At 36.1% G+C, this 22,736-nt stretch overlaps 1 protein-coding gene across 1 annotated transcript in view; it reads left to right on the top strand.

Moving 5' to 3' along the window:
- The window catches only part of LOC113498219 (frizzled-2), a 129,382-nt gene that overhangs the window by 61,023 nt on the left and 45,623 nt on the right, over positions 1-22,736 (top strand). The window contains exon 4 of the mRNA XM_026878166.1: positions 21,976-22,013. The gene's annotated coding sequence lies outside the window, so the exon portion shown is untranslated. The remainder of the gene's footprint in view (positions 1-21,975; positions 22,014-22,736) is intronic.

Genomic DNA, 22,736 nt, shown 5'->3' with positions numbered 1-22,736 from the left:
TCATGTAACCAGCAGTGTTGTGTAGCGAGGTGTCGTGTGGAGGTGCTCGACTGTCGCACGGACACCTGATACGAGGTCTTCTCGAGAAGTCTCCAGCATCCGCCGATCATGCGTCAGGGCTGTACTTACTTCCTTAAGTTAATTTGATTATCCTGTACTATTTATTGAAAGTTAGATTAACATACATAAATAATGTGTCGTAGACAACAATTAAATCAGTCTATATTCCAAAATATCAATTTTAAGGATGGATGAAAGCAGTACAAATCTATGGTGTATTTCCTTAAGAGAGATAAACGATATTGAATCTCCATAATAAGGAAGCATAGAGCCAGTCTCCGCGACTAACATTCAACTACAAAGAAGCATAATTAACTAATTAAAACTTTTTCAAGTAACTAATCAATAATTAAATAATCGCTTATAATTAGCCAACAATGCCAATTACTTGTCTGCATTGTCCGGTTGGCAGCCCTGCGGGACGGGTCGCGTCGCCTGCGCCGGCGCATTTCCCCGTAGCGGGCGAGGCGACACCGCGCATGCGCTGTTGAATCTTAATTACCACCTATCTTTCGCACCATCTCTCTAACAAGTACGAGTATTGCAATTAAATACTTTAATACAGTTTAATGTCACACCTATGGATAGCCCGGGATAGTGAGCGTGGCAAAGGTGTGTGTGGACTGAGAAATACAGACCAAACTGGTCTGGAACTTTCTCAATTTAATAACTTGGTAAGCATAAGAAACAAGGTTGCTTTTGCTACCTTCAAATGTTTAATAAACAAATATTAAATTGAAAACAAATAAATATTGTGATTAATCCTTTTGTTTTCATACATTAGCAATTAAAGCAACGCGACCGTTTTCCGGATGGGAAATCATTAAACGACTCGTCCCTTTGGATTGAACGGAAGGGAGTATCAGACTTTACCCAACGTTGCTTCTTTCTTTACCCTTCGTGCCAAGGCCACGGTAACCCCTTCAGACAGTCTCGCTACATAAACGCAGCCTTATAAGAAAACTACTTAATTAAGTATCCAGGCTCCGCTTATTCGGTATCAGCTCGCGATCTAACTACAAGTGCTTACGCGTTGAGTAACGTTAATTACTCGACATCACTATTTCCATGACACGATATCCTCGCAACTTTGTATACTTTAATGAAATTTTTCGTACCATTTGTATTCTTATTGGTTTTTATACCTGTACCCGTTCTGTGAAGTTCGTTTTAATAAAATGCCTATAGTGATCCAGGTTTTCAAAGATCGTTTTAATTTTATAATCATAAAAAGAGATAATGAAGTTTATATTTTCACTAGCTAAGCCTCCCATTTTTACCGCATTCTACCGGCTTGTATTTTTCAAAGAATCTTGATAGAAGTGCATCCATGAGGGGAACTACTTGTTTTGATAATTATTGCACTTTACCACGCAATCTTTTAGCTTGTACACATTAGTTGAATTCAGAATTTTTTGTTACTAGTTTTTGATGTCGTAAATTCAACTATAGCTTGATTTTTTTGAAACATCTTGCAGGTATTACTGAAATCAATAATGTTTTTTCTATATCTATTCCCTTTGTCTCTAAGGCACAAACATGTCTATCAATGTAAACATTCACACAACCTCGACACATTCGCGTCTCATTCAGTATTCATTTTCCCTCCAATTTCGGGCGTATGATCAGGATGATTGTTCGTTTTATTACAATATACCAGCGTAACCGTAAAACTCGCGCATACAGCCAGCCCTTATGAACTATAAACACTTTCATTTGAACACCTATCTCGCGTTTCATGGCCGACATGTTAAATACACGGCTCGAGCAGAGTTACATATGTTGTGACGTCACAGTTCACTTCCGAAAATTTCTGTTGATTGAAAATTTTGGGCGATCCATTTTTACACACTTATGTATTAATTATTGATGAATATTATAACGCTTATGTATTAAATCTAAATGACGAATGTACTATTGCATTAAATTCCTACAGATGTAGATGATAGCCATACGTAAAGCGCAAGCAGAATATTTCTAGTCCGTGGATGTGAACCCGCTGTCCAGGATCATTCCCATCACATACATCTTCAACACCGGGACATTGCATTGTCCCGGCTCAGGTTTATGGCTCATCTGCGTCGTGTCATTGTAGTTGTCACATTCCGCGATAGAACAATGCACACAATGTGATATATTTCCTCGTTGTGGGGTTTCAATGAAGCCGGTTATGGGGCATTTCCATAGCAATCACTTCCGCATCCTCGAGACGCTCACTACATAACAACCCTCATGATGTCATCTCTCCGCTTTTTGTTGGTATTGTTCAGTGACGTTTTCCTTGTACGAATGATAACCGTATATCATTAAATTGCCTTTTTGTTATTTTGTTGATCACCGCTATGAGATTTATTTAGCTATTAGTTATACCTATTTCGGCATTTGTTATTTTTCTATTCGATTGCTATACAACAACTTTATTTTTGTATGATTGTTATGTTTGATAGCAAAAAATTTGAACAAAATTCAAATTATAAAACTTTAATAACTCATTTAAAATAATTTCATAACCCTGCTAATACAAACAAAAAGTGTTTGTTTTTGTATCTCAATGTTTTTATACAAGTTGTCTAATCGAAGGCATTAATACAACATGTGTTTTAAAAAAACAGACAAAAACTCTTATTCGTTAAGTTATTACAAAAAATATAAAATCAACCAATGTTGGCTTTAATTTTTGTATGATGATTATTGGATTTGTTTGTTTTTGTAAGTATTGTGATTAATCCTTTTGTTTTCATACATTAGCAATTAAAGCAACGCGACCGTTTTCCGGATGGGAAATCATTAAACGACTCGTCCCTTTGGATTGAACGGAAGGGAGTATCAGACTTTACCCAACGTTGCTTCTTTCTTTACCCTTCGTGCCAAGGCCACGGTAACCCCTTCAGACAGTCTCGCTACATAAACGCAGCCTTATAAGAAAACTACTTAATTAAGTATCCAGGCTCCGCTTATTCGGTATCAGCTCGCGATCTAACTACAAGTGCTTACGCGTTGAGTAACGTTAATTACTCGACATCACTATTTCCATGACACGATATCCTCGCAACTTTGTATACTTTAATGAAATTTTTCGTACCATTTGTATTCTTATTGGTTTTTATACCTGTACCCGTTCTGTGAAGTTCGTTTTAATAAAATGCCTATAGTGATCCAGGTTTTCAAAGATCGTTTTAATTTTATAATCATAAAAAGAGATAATGAAGTTTATATTTTCACTAGCTAAGCCTCCCATTTTTACCGCATTCTACCGGCTTGTATTTTTCAAAGAATCTTGATAGAAGTGCATCCATGAGGGGAACTACTTGTTTTGATAATTATTGCACTTTACCACGCAATCTTTTAGCTTGTACACATTAGTTGAATTCAGAATTTTTTGTTACTAGTTTTTGATGTCGTAAATTCAACTATAGCTTGATTTTTTTGAAACATCTTGCAGGTATTACTGAAATCAATAATGTTTTTTCTATATCTATTCCCTTTGTCTCTAAGGCACAAACATGTCTATCAATGTAAACATTCACACAACCTCGACACATTCGCGTCTCATTCAGTATTCATTTTCCCTCCAATTTCGGGCGTATGATCAGGATGATTGTTCGTTTTATTACAATATACCAGCGTAACCGTAAAACTCGCGCATACAGCCAGCCCTTATGAACTATAAACACTTTCATTTGAACACCTATCTCGCGTTTCATGGCCGACATGTTAAATACACGGCTCGAGCAGAGTTACATATGTTGTGACGTCACAGTTCACTTCCGAAAATTTCTGTTGATTGAAAATTTTGGGCGATCCATTTTTACACACTTATGTATTAATTATTGATGAATATTATAACGCTTATGTATTAAATCTAAATGACGAATGTACTATTGCATTAAATTCCTACAGATGTAGATGATAGCCATACGTAAAGCGCAAGCAGAATATTTCTAGTCCGTGGATGTGAACCCGCTGTCCAGGATCATTCCCATCACATACATCTTCAACACCGGGACATTGCATTGTCCCGGCTCAGGTTTATGGCTCATCTGCGTCGTGTCATTGTAGTTGTCACATTCCGCGATAGAACAATGCACACAATGTGATATATTTCCTCGTTGTGGGGTTTCAATGAAGCCGGTTATGGGGCATTTCCATAGCAATCACTTCCGCATCCTCGAGACGCTCACTACATAACAACCCTCATGATGTCATCTCTCCGCTTTTTGTTGGTATTGTTCAGTGACGTTTTCCTTGTACGAATGATAACCGTATATCATTAAATTGCCTTTTTGTTATTTTGTTGATCACCGCTATGAGATTTATTTAGCTATTAGTTATACCTATTTCGGCATTTGTTATTTTTCTATTCGATTGCTATACAACAACTTTATTTTTGTATGATTGTTATGTTTGATAGCAAAAAATTTGAACAAAATTCAAATTATAAAACTTTAATAACTCATTTAAAAATAATTTCATAACCCTGCTAATACAAACAAAAAGTGTTTGTTTTTGTATCTCAATGTTTTTATACAAGTTGTCTAATCGAAGGCATTAATACAACATGTGTTTTAAATAAACAGACAAAAACTCTTATTCGCAAGTTATTACAAAAAATATAAAACTCAACCAATTTGTTGGCTTATAATTGGTTTGTATGATGGATTATTGGATGTTGTTTGTTTTTGTAAGTATACACTTCAGTCAGGTATCATTAATAGTCATGCTTGTTAGGTTACTAAGTAGTAAATAGGTTTTATAACTCGCTCTACATTTATTACCTTCATACAATGGATTTAAACGATTTTTTCCAGTTTATATGTTCTTGTATACCAGAATACTAGTTGATGGTACTCTAAAAATATTGAATTTAATCATTTTGACTTGAATGAAATGAAATTTAAATATGTAAGTTCAAATTCTTCAACATAGAGAGTACGGGCACAACCGCCGCCAGTTCCATCCGCCGCAATACATTAGATGTAGTCGGTGCGACACACTCGCCACACTTGTCAAAAGATTATTTATATTAATTCCTAGTTAGGCCACGGACACAGAACAAGTGACAGCGAGTCACACACGAAATTAAAAAGTATGTTTAAACAAAAACATGTTTTTAAAAATGAGTAATCAGTCAGCCTATGATGTCACCGACTGCTCTACTTAGCTTTTAAAACACAAAGATGACCCGATTCTCACCCACTGTGACACACTCTGTACCAAAATAAAACGATTACTAAACTTAACTAAATGAGTTTTCGTGTTGTTATTGTCAAGTCGACATCAGAATAATTTTATTTTTTTAGTCGCTACTGATTCGAATGACTTCTCCATGTTATGCCTTTTCAGATTAGAGCTGAAAGATATTTTTTAGCATTTGCTAAAACTCTGTTTATAATTGATCAGTCTCACAATTCGTAAATTAATTTCAGCAAATGAACCCCTGCGGCAATACCCGCTCTCTCCCACACAGTGTTAACAGCCCACACCGGTAAAGTCCAATAAATATGTAACTAATAACAATACGCTAGACAGGCGGGCGCGGGCGCGGACGCGGGAGCGGGGCGCGGCGCGGGGCGGGGCGGGGGGCGTAACTCAATCACTGCTGACTGCAGGTCACCTTGCATTAACGGAATACATTAACTTTGATTGGATTATTTACTACACATTATGCGGAATTTGGATTTATGGTCGGACAATAATATTATTATGTTACAAGCTTTAGAAAGTTAAATTATGTCATGTTTGTCTAGTCCAGTTATTCTGCCACATATTGTTTATGTCCTCTCTCTAACAGATTACAATAAACATACTTTGACTTTGACTTGATCCTAGTTTTTAAAACTATATTTTTCAAAGATGTTTTGTGCACTCACCTGCCTTTCTAATGTTATTAAAACCAAAATCCTTTCGTAGGGCTGGGATTAAGGGATAGTCTTTGTTGATCCTCGTCAACCCCGGATCACCAATAAGGTTCTGCCCACGAAGGTGCGATGACTCGCACTTAAATCACAAGGTTCTGAGGAGGCTCACTCCTATTTCCCACTCTACATTTCTGTAAGGAGTACCCCGGGTAGTTTCAAGTCAGTTTAAGCTGAAAGGTCTCATGTTTTGTTAACTTTAGCCTGAACTTGATCTGGCGTCTCAGGAACATTATAATTAGGTAAAACAAGGCAGTTTAAGGTAAACGACAGCGGTTTCCGGTTCCGGTGCTGCGTTCTCGCGTTAATTACTGAACGTATTTCAGGTGCGGTGCGTATGGCACTGAAAGGAGTCGAGTTCACAGCAACAAGATTAATTTTATGTTATGCGTTTGTTGCGTGAGGTGAACTTAAAAAGAAAAAATATCTTTGAATGGTGAAATTCTAGAGGAAACATAAGGAAACTGTTTTTCTCAAGTTTTCCCGGTAAAAACACAAAAGCCTCTCTGCTATTATAAGCTGCTAAAATGTTACGTAGAATCAACACCTGTATATAACACATGATTGCTCTAAGCTAAACAAAACCCTAAGTGCTGTAGAATTGACCAATCGGCCGGTCAACAAGGCGCCGCGGCTCACTCACAGAAACGGCTTTGATGAAACATGCGCGGAGTTAAACGAGTGCCGGTACATAAACCTTCACGGTGCAGCACTGACTTTGTGACCTGGATCGGTCACCAGCAAACAGATTAGGTCTACCGGACTTAGAGCTTTGTGAATTTAAAGTACCCTTGCAGCCTTGTTATCCATTTAAATCTATTAGCATGAAAAAAAATTGGTGAGATGGAGTGCCATCTGGCCCATTTTTTGCCATCTTCAAATCGCAACGGAATACGTAAGTGAGATAAATAAAATCGCGTAATTGTGTGCAACCAGTTCCTTTTCAGAAGCATACAATATTTCCCATGTTAACTCTATTTTAATGTAACTCTTTATAATGCAACATAATCAAGCATTCCAGAAAACAGTCACCAAATTTTAAATAGTGACAATTTCTAGACCAACATTTCATGCAAAGTTTCACATGTTCCAGTTAAAAAGCTCTCCAACTTGTAGACTATTATCAGTAGTTAACAAACTATTCCTCCCGAAAAACAAGCGTCACCTCACTCCACGAACTAAATTAAACGTGTTTCGAATCTTACCTCATGTCTACAAAGTTACTGGCGCTTCGGGTTCCATGTAAACGATACGCCATTAATATAGTGATAACTGGAGCTGTCCCTGCACACATATCGCAGAACTGTTCGCCCGGTACGGCTCCAAACTTTGGTAGCGTCAAATTGCCCGATATTCCGCGAAAACTTGAATATGGAAATGCTGAAACTGTCAAGTGGGATTCAGTGCTACAAATACATAAGAAATTTGAACACGGACAACACAACTTGAAGAATAATTAAATTATTTAAAGAAAATATTTTATTTTATTGTTAGCGAATTTATCTTTATCAATCATAAATATTAAACAAATCGCTTTTTGAGACAAGTGTTATATTTATACCAGTGTCGTTGCACAAAACATTATATAACTTCTCATTTTTTTTTCTGAGCTGTAAAACACAAAGCATGCGGTGTTTACCTTTAATTAGGTGTGCAGTATTTTCTATTATAAGCATATGTACCATAAGTCATAATTAGCTGTAATATCTGTTGGTAAACCATAAATAAATAAATAAGACATATTAGATGCGTCCTGCATGCCATTCCTTGTAAAAAGAAGAATACACAATACAAGCTTTTTTACATTTAGTTCACCCCTGATTTTCTTTTTTGTTCCGTAGTTCACAAATATGGAACACATGTCTGTTCTGTGTGATTTAATGCTGAAACAGAATCTTTATAAAACAAGTTAAATTTATTAGGTGTGAAAGTCTAATGGTAATTAAACACATCGTTACACACCTTCACATTTATATAGTAGGTAATACATATCCGCGTCTGTCACCACTAGCCCGAGCCGATGTTATCTGTAGTCAATACATACCAATTATAACTATCATCGTCTTTACATTACAGCGTGTGTACAAGTCCTCTTGATAAAGCTCCGAGGTATTACATTACAAGGCTGTCTTTAACTTTCCTATGTAAATGTAATAACATTGTCCGCAGCCTCCTATATTTCAAGATGTTTATCTGTCGTGTAGGCTGATTAGATATCTGCTTTAGTGCGGGTCAGACTCTATAAGGATTCTCATGAGAGCTTTTTATGGCTTCTATTAATGCAATGGGCTGGAAGAAATATTGTCGATATTAAATGTGGTTATTTATTGAGATCGAGATGGTCAAAAAGTTTTATTACAATAGAACCTCATGTTGAACACGCAAAATAAAATATTCTAAAAAAAATAAGAAAATAAATACAATACCTCCTTTTTAAGTCATTTAAAGGTGGTTAAACAAGTTCATGATGTTTTAAAACTTGAACGATATTTTTAAGGCTTCTATATATTTTAGTTTTACACGACTGTTGCGATTCATTATTTATCATAAAAACTTTTATTCAAAGCATTGGTTGAACATAACTTATACACAAAATATTTACAACAAGCCCATTAAGACAAGATACAACTTCAAAAATTACACAACTCAAGACAACACAGGAATTCGCTTCTCGGCCGAGTCGGGGGCCATTTTGGCGAAATGTGAATGGTTGCGAAGTGATCTCGATCACGGAGGCTGTCGTTCACTCGGTCAGCTGTTATCTGCATCTTAATGCTGCCCCCAGGAGCTGTGACCTGATGCTCCCGCGCTGATAGCCCGGCACAGACCAACTGGTTTGAACATGTAGACTGGACAGGTAATTGCTAAGTTATATAAGGGATTACGTGTGTAGTGATAAGTTGAGGTATGACCGCTGGACGCCCAAGTCAAAGGTCGTAGGTTTGAATTACGGCTCGAATCAATATTCTTTTTGTATTTCTATGCGTATTACAAAGTAAATCGCATTTGCTAAAAACTGAAAAAAATCAAGTGTGAGTTAAGCCACGTCGGAAGAATACGGACGGTTTAACTCTGATACCAGGATAGAAATCAACGTAAAATGCAGAAGATGCGATTACGTTCACGTGCACAGTAAATGACCTATGTAATAATGCAAGCCACGGTTACTGTTGATCGGACACTTACTTACATTGTATATTTTTTTTCATAGTCAAAAATTGCGAATGATAGCAATCCCAAAATCATATTTGCACGCAACATACTCTTTGCCCTAGCAGGCACAGCACAGTGATCGTTGGGAGCTCCCACATCTGGCGAGAGTATCGGTCACCGGTGCCCGCTAACTGCACAGGACCTGAGGCACTGCCACCTCTTAAAGCAGGTCCGTTGCAGTTGTAGAAGGAGACGGTGCTACTTGGGGCATAACGATATCTGTATTACAAAACGACAACAATACTTTTTTAAGAGACTGGTAGAGCTCTGCAACACTAAAACAGTTTTATTTAAATACTGAGTGCTGCTCATAATTCAGTGGCGGCCACTACAACTATCTTGATGTAATAAATTGTAGCTATTCATAATCACAGAGTAAATAATTTTCTACCATGCGCAAAGTACAAACGACCAGCTTGTTTCATGTTGTTCATCCAATTCATATCCTCTATTTGTAGAATATGCAGCGAAAATTAGATTTCAAGGAGATTCTTGCCATAGGTATTAACAGTAAATAATATTCAACCCTGATAGGAGTCTAATCGAAATAAACTTCACTCAGATACAAAACTGCAAAGCTGTCCAAATGAAATATGTTAATTAATTGCTAACTTCTTTACCTGTTTTACCTTATCTAAGGATAATAAAACAATTCTCGTTATTTTTTATTGATGTAGCTTTAATAATCATTTACATAATAATCACAACATCCACTCGATCAACTAATTAGTCAATGAATACCGATTTAACAGAAGTTAATAAAACCAAACGAACTAAAAATAACTTTCTTATAAAATGTAATTTGCAAAAACATTTCTTCGCAACAAGATTAGCATATTAATTGTATTCATCGATTCTAAGCGTGGAACAAACTTGTTTTACTAATTATCTAAAACGTGTGCCATCAATCTGAGACAATTGTATCAATTAGCAATGTAAATGTCTTATATTGAACGTAACGTAAAGCAATAACAGAAGATCTAGTTAGAACAAAAGTCTTCGTCGCATAAACTGTTGTTTTTCAAAACAATTAAAAAAGACAAGTGACTATCCCCTTTTCATTTTGTCTTTAATAAACCGCATTTCAAGTGCCTTGAATTGCTTTCCTTATCAGGTCAAGGGTCAGAAGAAATTTAGAGTAAGTTAAGCGGCATTTTTTGCCCTTTAAACGACAGTATCTACAAAATAAAGTAGCATAAATTATTCGAGTTTAATACTCTAAGTTTTACAATTTTGAAATGTGATTTAATACTAGATGTGACTTAGTCCTCAAAGCATGTGTTCACCTTCTGAACGTTCTGAATATTGTAAATAGTTGATAGAAGTGTATAAAACTGCGTGCTCCTGCAGTTTAATGGCGATCCGTTCCGAGGTGTCGTGCGGACAAGTGTGCGTGTTAATGTGACAGATCACGTCCATTGATAGCGCCTCGTCCAGGTTGAGGTCAGGCGGCACTTTGATACGGTATTGTAAGGATGTTGGTACTTAATTACTATTTACTAGTAATACAAGGTTGACTTTATTAGGCTGTATTGGAAAACTTTATTTGTCCACAATACATGTAGCGAACACTTAACCGGTCAGAAGAGCTTTTAGACGTAGTATATCTAAGAAAAAAAAATAGCACTAATTAAAACTATGTACAGAAAAGAGAGTCCACCACTAGTTACAAATGATGAGTGAATTTTACAAGTAAAACGATTAATATTGTTGTAAGAATGTAATCAACTCCTTTTGATCTACAACTCCTGTGATTTAAAAGCATTTCAATTTTTGTTTATACTTAGAAAACTTAAATTGTCTTTCATTCATATTTGACATGTATTGTCAATTGTAGAAATAGTAACTTCATACTACATGACTAGTATTAAAAAAATGCTTAAGCAGAGAGAGCAGGGCTTTATAAAGTACTGAATTATGTAAAAATGCAAATTTTGTGTAAACTGTGATATATCGCAGACACGTGTTCTTTACTTGTCTCATTGTGACCATGACTTCATACATTTTGTATTTGACGGATTCTCTTTTGAGTTTGTTTTTTAATTCGCGACGGAATGATATATGAATATTGCGTGTAATTATGTATCTAAGAAATTAAATTGGGAAACAGAAACTACTCGAATGAGAGAACTTTTCCAGTTTCCATACTTTCCATCTAGTTATCTTAAAAAAAGGAAATTTCTTTATGGTAACTTTAGTGATGATGTTATTTTAATGATGCATCAGTCGAAAAATCTCTTGGCGCATGCAATACACATAGTTATTGGTTTCTTGATATTCTCTCTAAACGATACTAAAAGCGACTTAGCAATAGTCACTAAAGGTTTAATTACCTAGTAAAGTTTCAATTGGTGTTGAGTACACATAAATAATGTATCCTTAATTGTTTCCCTTCTTCCAAAAGCACAACCACAATTCACAATTCTGACATTAGAGGTCTCTACAGACACAATATTATCTACATCTGTAGTGTGAACAAAGGAATGTCAAAACTATTCGTTTCACAATAGAAATGTCACCGATTGTCAAGGGACAGTCGACGAAACGCTTTTGTATGTCAAAATATTTGACACATTTGGCCTTACCTGAGAGATAAAGCGATTTGAGATCTCTTGTCTGTGACTCCGCTTAAATATTTAAGCGTATTTTAGATATTTGTTGTGAATTCTATTGCGATGTATGTGTTACTCAAAGTTTTATTAAATTCAAAATGCGGTGATTGACATTTTGAATGTTCGCATGGGGTATAGTAAAGGTTTGGCTGGAGAATTAAATATAATTTTTAATCCTTTACAATATGTCGCTCGATTCACTGAGCTTCAATTAAATAACAATTTAAACTTTGCAGCAACACACATTAGTTTATAGCAACAACTGGCCTACCAGTTTTGGAGACGGCCGGCGACACGATGTTTCTATTCCGGTTTTAGTTATTGACATTCAAATACAATAACATCTTACAACATAATCCCGTCACAACTGATCAGAGAGGACCTCGTTATCGGCTCAGTTTTTCGATCATTTTTTGCTTCCTTAGTTATCAGCCCTCCGCGGGTCTATCCGTATTTGACTTGTGACCACACTTCATCCCTTGCCCTTTTTGTCACATCCGGATAAGTTTGGCGATAAACACGCCTGATAACAGTTTTGTGCTTATTTGCTTTGTTAAAAGGATGACGGAGTTCTACGAAATTGTAAGTTTGAGACGCGCAAATTGAACACTCGCTCCATCCATCTAAATTACTTGAATTAGTCATTGTTCGAAAGTAAACGATACTTAACGGCTGAGTCTCGTCTCGTTGAATATTTTCATTATTGGTTATTGGTGGAGCGGGACGGAGTGCATTCTGATTTGCATTTCCGTGTAGAAATGCCCGACGCTGGCAAGACACGCGGAGTATTGCCGGCAGTCTAGACGGCGAGAGTCGCTGTGTGCTAATATGTGCGACAACACATCAAGTGAGCGCCGATAGATAAACCAGACACGCGCACTTACTAACGATGAGGTGCCTTCAGACGAAATGCCTTGTGTTTTCATATTTGTCTTGTAGATTATTTTTGTAATAACTTAAGAAGACTGCTGTTATATGAATTACTTTCATGATTTTGCCAACGATACTCACGAGTATATACTCTTTATGCCTATGTTATGAAATTTCTAGTTTTTAGAGCACTATCGAATTATTTCAAATTTCAGTAAAAAAAGTTCAGTATTTCAATTTGCAAAGAGAGTATATAATTATTTGAAATATGCAATATTACTGCAACTGGCAAGGGAACACCTTATCTGATAGAGATAACACTTATCAAGAATTCACGTTCCAAGCCATCGCAATTGTCCGTGAATCAAGATCAAAACAAAAGCAAGAGCGAATAGATAATATTATCCCACAGCTAGACAAGAAAGAAATAAGTTTGAGAATGACACTCAACTTTTGACAACATAATTTGTAATTTACCCACAGGACAAGGATTGTTTGTAGAAAACAAAACGAGCAATAGGACACTGAACGATATCAGTTTATCTTGGTGCTATCACCGAATGTTCAGCTCGAGCAGAGTCGGCAACTTGCGAAGGTTGCTGAGAGTCCTTCACGACAACACTGCCACGGAGTATGAATACTACAAGCTGTTATACTGTAACGTTTGGAACTAACTTGTCCCGCTCTTCGTAAATCAAAAATACCTCGTTCTAAGATTTTAACGAGAAGTCGCAAAAAGTGAAGAATAATTTTACTTAAACCGGATGCTTAGGTCCTGCTATTAGGGTTGTCTTTTTTCAATATTGTCCAAGATTGGACTGATTTGAATGTGACTTTCACTCACGGATTATAAAGACAGCACGCGGACGCAGACTTGGGTAATAAAAATAATTTCTTAAAGGAAAGCGCGATTTCCCATTTATTATTTTTATATTTCGTTCGTACACCATACACAGGACGTTAGTCGTATACTTCGTCCACTTCATACCCACACCTACGAACTCACTTACTGCGCAGAAAAAACTAAATGTGCGAATGTTGGAAGCCTCAGTGAATATAAATCAGGGTGCCGTAAGCGAATGCTTATCGATCTCCGGATCAATCGATACTTATTTACCAAATCCAAGCATGTTTAGTAACGACATCTCGTTATGGTAGCGATGAATCAGATGTCTTGCTGGTACATTAGTTATTTATAATTGTTTTCGCATCCTTAGTGGTACGGTCAACAGCAAAAGTCAGTTGACGCAATCAGATTAAACCAAAGTTTATGAAGGTAGCATTTGAAAATTATGAACTAATTTACAGACATAACACCAGTTTACTACATGTTGCTTAACTGTCGCTGGACATCTGTAGCTGTAATGTTTCAGCTAGATTCGGTCTCTTCTAAATATATATATAATAAATATTCAATGGAAGTCTAGTTCCCTATCATCAAGTACAACATCTTACATAACACAATGCAGTCCGCGACTCACCTAGCTCTCGCTCCCATTCTCTGATGAATCACCACCGTGTTGCTATAGGAAGTATCCACTTTCCACACTTCATGCCCTAAAAATAGCCCTCACAATGCAATATATGTTAGTCAGGAATGCTTATGCAATTTGCGTTGGCTACAATAGCGCCGTAATTGCACCACACGCCTTACTTGAATGCTAAGTTAAACGGATATCTATTTATGTCCATATTGTTGGCTTGTTATTGAATTGTTTCGTTCTGTGAATTGTGGGACAAACTGGATAATGTATAGGACGTGACTCAGCCAACGGGTTGGGTGTCGGGTATCTTAGATTTTATCGCGAATATCTATTGGGTTGGTGAGAGCTAATAATGAGGGTGGCTGTGTTTATGTGATAATAGTTTCTGTAATTACCGCCCGCATCCAGTATCCTCGCTGTTTCTCACTTAGGATTAATCCGGAGACAAATATTGGTGAGAACGATAATACCAATAAGTGAGAAAATATTACAGCTGATATTGTGAGATAATATTTGTTGTGACTTAACGCTTTGGTCAGCATGTCGTCTGTGTATATAATGCGGCATTTAATTAGCAAAGGAAAAGGTAACATTGATAACATTATAATTGTAATATGCGTCCCTTACAAGAAACATCTATTCTTCTGTAGTATACTTAGGAATCTTCTGATAAAAGTACAAAAACAACTATGAAATACTGTAACACACTTGCAGCTACATGCTGTCTATGACCCTTACTTTTGTACAAAGAATATTGACCGATAAAACGTAACCAACTCTCCGGTAACTCGCGCGAGAACCGCCGCGTGCCACCATCTAGCTAGACTCGACTCTCCTCGTTTCCTATACAATACGACCATTTGCTCGCAGTTCCAGTGCGTTATCGGCCAATGATATCCTTGTTATAGGAAATGTCGGAAGTTTTAGTTGTCGCACCTGGCGAGAAATACTTGGCAGCCAATATAATATGCTGTCTCGAACAGCCCGTTCAGGTTGTTGTGAAAGCATGTAAATCCATTGTACTGGAATATTTTGTGATATTGTATTGGAATATTGTGTGTTACTAGCATTTCGCCCGCGGCTTCGCCCGCGTCGAGGTCGGTTATATCGCGTTTCCAAGAGAACTCTTCAAAAGTCCGGGGTAAAAACTATCCTATGTTCTTTCTCAAGGTCAACTCTATCTCTACCAAATTTCATTAAAATCAATTGAGTGGTTTAGACGTGAAAGCGTAACAGACAGACAGATAGACAGAGTTACTTTCGCATTTATAATATTTGTAGGGATTATAAACAGTATCATTCATTTGTAACTGTTATGTAAATTGCAATGTTAACAAGAGCATTATAAAGAAAAAACGCTTTTTTTGTGTGTCTATGGAACACGTCAACCCCAAAGTGAAGATATAAATTAAATGAATGTTTCTCCAGGCAGTAGCAATAATATAATTAATAAGACAGCGCAAAGGCATTAACTCAATAACATTTGACCTGCAATAGCATTAGATTAAGGAAATCTTTTAAAATGATATAGGGGTTAAGGAAATGTAGTTATCAGCGCGGAGGCGACACGGCGCAGCGCGGAGCGGGCCGCGCCGCGCTGCGCCGACACCGAGTCTTCAGGAAAATAAAATACTCTTTAGATCTAAACCAAGGCAGGGCTGTCAAGACAAGACTGGACAACTTTTAAAAGTGGCCATTCCTTTGAAAACTAGCTTATAAACGTTGTAAGAACTTTAAGTGTCATTGATTTCAATGATTTTAGAGTTTGTAAGTTACAAGACAGGTTTTTAATTTTATTTCAGTTGTGATTTTGCATATTTCACTTTCTAAGTAATACCTAAATGCAATAAAATTTAGATGATGATGAAATCAGCTTTAAACATAGTAAATATAGTATAAAATGGCACAGGATGTGTAACTTCGCCCTGACAGGTGTTAAAAAAATTAAATTAACTAAAAGTGCTAATGAACATGAGTAACACTAGTACCGCCCTGGTCGACAGCCCTAACGTAAGTCCTCCATAAAGGGCCGTATGAAAGGGCCAGTTTAATAACTAGAAGCTCATTAGTTAGAGAGGCTCTAATGATAAAAACGGGCCAAATGTTTTGCCTAATTACGAGCCATTCATACACGGACGTAATGCGATGTGTGGTCGTGTCTTTGTGGACTCAGTCTAGACTTAGCTTTTAGACTTTTTATGTTAGGTCAGATCATACTTTAGCTAAATAATTAGTTATACGGATAAAGGGTTAAATTATTTTATTGGTAAATTAAGTAACATTTATACAAAAAAAATAAAAGATTTAAATATCAAAAATATTTTTTACGAAGAATCTGCTTCCAAAGTATTGAATACTGTCTGGGTAGGACTTCAAATTTGTACACAATAAACTTTTATTGTTACGCGTCAATTTATAAAATATAAAAACATATTTCTTATGTAACATCGTTCAGGTCTCATAATTTTTGTAATGAAATCTTCACGGCTATTTAAACATCGCATTAACTTTCCCTTAAAAGAAACATTATCTTTAACATTCTACCTGAAGTTAAGAACATCTTGTTAACATAATTAATTAAGACAAAGCAGGCGGAAAGGCACTAACAATGAATCAACCCACATAGAAAAACGTCAGTTAACTAATATAAAAATATTAATAAAAAATACACGCGGCACAGACGGAGCGATGCTATCGCTTGATATATAGCGACAACCCACTGACTAATGTCTAACCTACACACTAAAAAACATTAAAACTGTACCACGGTGCGGCCGATACAATCGCTTAAAAGCTCCCTGCAACAACCATTACTGCTTATATCCCATAACGATCCCAAACAGCGATTAAAAAACAGCAATGTATTTGTAGTCTGTTGTTATAGTTGTATTTCCGTGTAGTGTGTTTATCGTAATGTGACACCCAGTGGTGTCCAGTAGTACGAGCATCGATCTCGCGATAGTATCGACATTCAATCGGCTGCGCTGGAGTTTTTATTTCTCATCATTTTGTTTTTTAACCCGGACCGTTGTTTTGACAGTGTAGTTAAATGTTTATTCGTTTTATTACTCTTGCATGTATCGATAAGATATAAAAATATCGATATCCAATGACTCGGTTTCAAAAAACATTTTGATTTCGAAACCGCGGTAGCTACAAGTGTAAGCTGCTATAAAAGACAGCTTTTTACTGTAAACACAGTTATGTTAACGGTATACATTACACATTATTATTTAAAACAAATTATTTCACGTGGAGTTTAAGATTTAACTGCTGACGGTTTACCGAGTCGTTAAAGCTCAACCTCACGGTATGTTGTAACACCTCTTTTCGGTTATCGTGATGACTAATTTGAAAGAGCCTCGTAAGCTTTGTTTTATTACTATCAATTAATTAAACCTTATAATGCTTTAAACTTTAATGGATTTAATATTTAAAGCAATAACTCTAACCGCTTGAATAAAACGTACTACGAAGTAAAAACAAAACATAATATTACTTATACTTTTCATAATTCAAATTGTAAACAAAAGGAACAAAACGACAAAAGGAACACAAACCACGTACTTCCCGCCTCTGCACAACACAACAGTCGTCTTCACAAACAATTAAACTCGGCTCTTTTTCTTCCGAATCTGTCTTAATTAAGTCACAAATACATAATTAAAGTTCGATAGCGTAAGCCGGTGGAGACATTAATTAGAAATAGTAGGAAAGCGGAGAGCTCAATTACGAGAATATTAATGAGCAATGAGGCTCTCGAGGCGCACCTCTAATTACATGCGCCGAGCCCACGCCCACTGAATTAGTCCGGGGAACTTACGGCGAGCTCCTAAACTGCGGACTACTATTTACTTACTTATGACATTAACTTAAATAGATCAAGAGAGTAGACACGAAGCAACTGTTGTTCCGAGTTTAAATCTGTTGACTTGATTTACAAAACACTTGTTGACATGTGCCCACTTCGTTAGGCAGTATTTTTCGAGTTATTATATTGACTATTACAAACGCAGATATCGCGCCTTTGTATTGGTTACAAAATCGGTTCAGTAGATCCTTAGAGTATCCCCTCGCGTATACGTCACACGCTCACTAACTTTACATCTTCATAATGTTGCTATGGAAAGACAGCTTCACATCTTACGTTCAAGTTCGTTTTTCTACCTATCATCAAATTCATATAAACAGTAAAATTATTAAGTACAAAAAATATAGTAAGCTTTATACCGTTCAATTTCCTGAAATAATATCAGTTTGCTTGAATTCAATACACATTTACACAGATGTCGTTATACAACGTATCCAACGGGCTCTTGTCACACGTTTAGGTTTCAACACCTTAGCTCAAGACAAGAACATTCGCTACGTCGAATACTAACAAGACAATGTGAACTCTATCCGTGTTTACACAACGCCTGATATCAGTTTTCATACATTCCAAGAACCCAGAACTAGAAAATCATTTGACATCCTGAAATCTATTTTGAATCGCGAAACATAAAGTTGAGTTTCAATTGTTTTAGATGATCTTTAATGATAAGAATAATTCGGAGCTAGTAGTAATCCTGATGTTGGTGACAGAATTAGTTCTTAATCAGTTGATTTAATCTGAGTGTTGCGACGGGTCGTTAGCGGGTCGTTGCGTCATGCGACTGCAACTAATTGCATAGCAGTGGATTGCTGTCAGGGCGCCAATTTAGACTATTCAAATGTTTGTATAAATTTACTGATAAGTTATGCTCGTTCGTTTTTAATCTAGTTTTTCTGTTAGCTCCATTAATGAGCACCGAGGGCTGAAATGTAACTGCCAAAATATCACTAACCTAATAATTATAACACCTAAATCTTCATCCATTTTATCTGATGTAAAATGCATTTTAGAGCACACAAAAAGAATTCGTTCTTATCTCGACACAATGTTCTACAAAATCTTTACCTTATTTCAATTATACTTTTTGTTTCACTAAACAGTCTCGGCACTCACGGGGTGACAAATTCCTTGTCAATCACTCCCTAAGTCCCGCCGCCGTCGCTTCTCGTCGTCCGGCACAAACTCGCGCGGAATGCTAAATAGCGAATACTTACATTTTCTCACAGCCCTAAATCTGTCACAAACGTTCAGAGTGCTTCCAATAAATCTCTAACATCTTCCAACATTATACGTAGATGTAATTTGAACGTTATCAATGAGGCGCCGGTGACCCCAGATAAAGGCCTGTCACCGTCTGCTAGCATACCTAGTACATACAGAGACCTACATACTGCTGATAGCGCCAGTGTATCAGCAGGTCAAAAAACTTGATAACTGAAAGACGTCTTGGCTTGTCTCGACTAAACATTGTCTTTTCCAGCAATTGCTACTTTGTGCCTATCCTTGACTTAAGAACCTTACTATTCTCAACTGTCCTTGCTTTATATAATAATAGGTTTATAGGTTTTTGAAAATAAAAGTAATCATGAAATAAAATCTACGAATAACGAGATCTTTTGTTTCTTATTTTATTGAAGTCTGCAGATTAAGTTAAAACAAGTGATGAACAGGCACTGCCGTATGTTGTTGTTGATGTTATTGTTAAACATTATGATATTGACATTGTACTTAAATTGTAACATTAACAGCATCACTTTATCACACATGATAGTCTGTGATACCATGATATGATACCTTACACCTCGTTTGACTTACATCTTATAAATAAGTCATTCGATTCCCTTGTTAAATACATCTATTGGTCTCTGATGTTAAGTGGCTCTAAGCTCTAAGTGGTTTACGTTACTCTTTTTTTGCTTGTTAATTTAGTGGTTATAAAGCCAAAATATATTAAGACTACATGGCTAGATCATGATAACAGAATATGCGGTTAAACATACAATCGATTCATCAGCTCAAAATGAAAATACTCAAAATAGAGGTATCCTATTACTTGTTGACAATCATTTAGTTTTAAATGTATGCCAACTCATAAATAAACCAATAAAGATAAACTAACTAGTAAAACCATTAAACTCATTACTAAAACATTAAGGCAATGAAGCTACCTAACCATACCGTCTCATTGATAACGCAACGAGAATTTAAACTGGAGACTGGAATTCAAAACGAAACAATTTATGTTTTGAAAATATTCATCTTATTATAATACGTCCGCCTTGAGAGCTAAATTCTGAACAGTCTTGTTGATAACTTGTATTTAAAATATTCCACACCATTCTACATTATTGGCCTAACTACTACAGCATAATGATTGTCCTACATTGTTTTAAATTGATTAATTCTGTCTTAATTTGACAGTACCTTAAATTAGCCGTTTAGCTTAGTGTCTAAAAATAGTAATAAGTAAATTTTAAAGTATTAATAAGCCACCTGACATGATGAATCATATCCTATCCACCAATACTACAAAACAAGTATGATCATCTTCATCAATAACATCACCAAAGTGATTTAAATTAAGTTTATGAAGTTGAAGTCGCTGAGACAATTTCTGGGAGCCATCCAATAGATTTAATCCTAATTGTGTTGGCACAGCTAAGTGTTCGGAATCGGTCCGATAGTCGGCTTTACTCGACCAATTACTTACCACTCCGACCATTTCAACTAGTCTGGCCGACACTTAAACTTTAACTAATTAAGTCATTAATATTATGTACTTTAGAACTGTCGCAGTTTGAAATCCTGACTAGCTGGCTTCAAAGACAATTATGTGACTCAGTTTAGCCACTTGCATTTGTTTTTTTAATACTGTACTTCTTTAACTTAATGTTGTCATAAATTCCATATACGATATCTCGTGCTAAATACAGAATCAAATGATCCAACGTTTTACGACTACACACATTTTACGCGGTAAAACATTCACGCGAACACTTTACTTGGCAACACATAATTGTTTAAATTTTCAACCCAAACAATAAATAAAGCAACATTACGAGTTAAATACATTATAAATCACACCTTTACGACTCATTCACGAGCATAATAGATTATTTGCAAAAGGAAAAGGAAGTGGTCCCAAATGCGTGCCCTGCGAGACACCACGACTTGTGACGCCTAAATAAATACGAATGCGTTTTGTTGGATTGTGAGAATTGATATTTATGGTCGAAAAAATGGCTTCCCGCTGCGGGACAGCTGCTCGGGCCGGGGGGATCATGGAGGGCCTTTAAACATTATGTTCTCCAAGCCGAACGACGCACTTAGAATCAAAACGATAAAGTATACGTTTAGGAATTTATACAATAACCATTTGATATTCGTGTTTTACGATAATTTAATCACTTCAGGATAAAGTTTCAAAGGAATGGAAATACAAGAACGAGCTCGGTGGATTAGCGACACGCCGCCGCGCCGAGGGACGATAACAGAAAGTTAACGTTTAAAATATACTGTCAACAATTGTTTGTAAATCAATCTGAAATTGAATCCAAATATTTGTTAATTACAGTTGCTTGTAAATTTAGCTATTTATATGCATAGATTAATTGGAATCATGAACTATAAGATGTAAACATCATGCATTAAACAATATGTTAATTAACACCCATTCGAAGCCAACGTAATATTTTATTAATAAGGTAGTATAGTATAATTGTAAGCATAAAGTCTACAACAGTTATTATATTTCGTGAATACAGAATAGCTCTATAAAACATTATAGTCCCATAATAATCCAAACAAATCCCATTGCATTATTTCATTCAATTTAGCGTCGGCCTCCTGCGGTGAACCTGCATAACTTGAAAGCGCCAAATATTAAATTACATAAAATATCAACGCGTAACGATACATTATTAAAATACGTTTATTTCTGTTCACAGATCGAAAATTGCTCTCGTTTCTGGCCGTGATTTAAAATGTAAGTATTTTCAACATTGTTTTGTTTTCCACTGTTAGCAAATAGAGTTGTTGAATAATACAATCATGTCTATAAATACAAGTGATTCAAAGTCAGCTACTGTGTTTGTATGAGACGATTATAGGGATTGAATTTTTTAGGTAGGTGTGAGTGATTTAGCGGAGCGTGGAGACGCGACAAGCCAACCTTCATTGCCTATTCATTAAGGTTCTCGAGACTATAATTTATAGTTTTGGTAGTAAGTGTAACAGCAGACACAATTATCGGTGTCCCTTGCAGCTCGTTAGCGACACGGCGACCTTTGATTGTGACTCGCAGCAAATTAATAAAATCACCTCGTTACCAACTATACCTGCGTGGAATACTTTAATCTGCATGCAAATTAATGCTGGCAAAACTAATAGACCCCATACTACGGCTTGTGTTTCGTTTAATTTTATACCAGTACAGGCTCCCGTATTACCTACTATTAATTCGTATGAGTATTTTTGTATTATGCTTATCACCATTTATGTGTTTTTCTGGCCATATTGTAGAGGAGTTATAGAGCTGTGTATGTAAGGCATAATTTACATTTTGCTTCCTTTAAATGAATTGTAATTTATATATCACTGTTTGTATTCAATATACATATTTCTCATTCCAAGAAACCAAAGAAAATACATTGATTTATAGGCAATAATGTAGGATTCGCCCAACGTAACTGGCCCAAGGCTGTGTGCA

This window comes from Trichoplusia ni, chromosome 1 (genome assembly GCF_003590095.1).
Source record: "Trichoplusia ni isolate ovarian cell line Hi5 chromosome 1, tn1, whole genome shotgun sequence".
NCBI classification, from domain to species: Eukaryota; Metazoa; Arthropoda; class Insecta; order Lepidoptera; family Noctuidae; genus Trichoplusia; species Trichoplusia ni.
The sequence above is the reverse complement of the archived record's forward strand: the minus strand, read 5'-3'. Positions and strand labels throughout refer to the sequence as shown.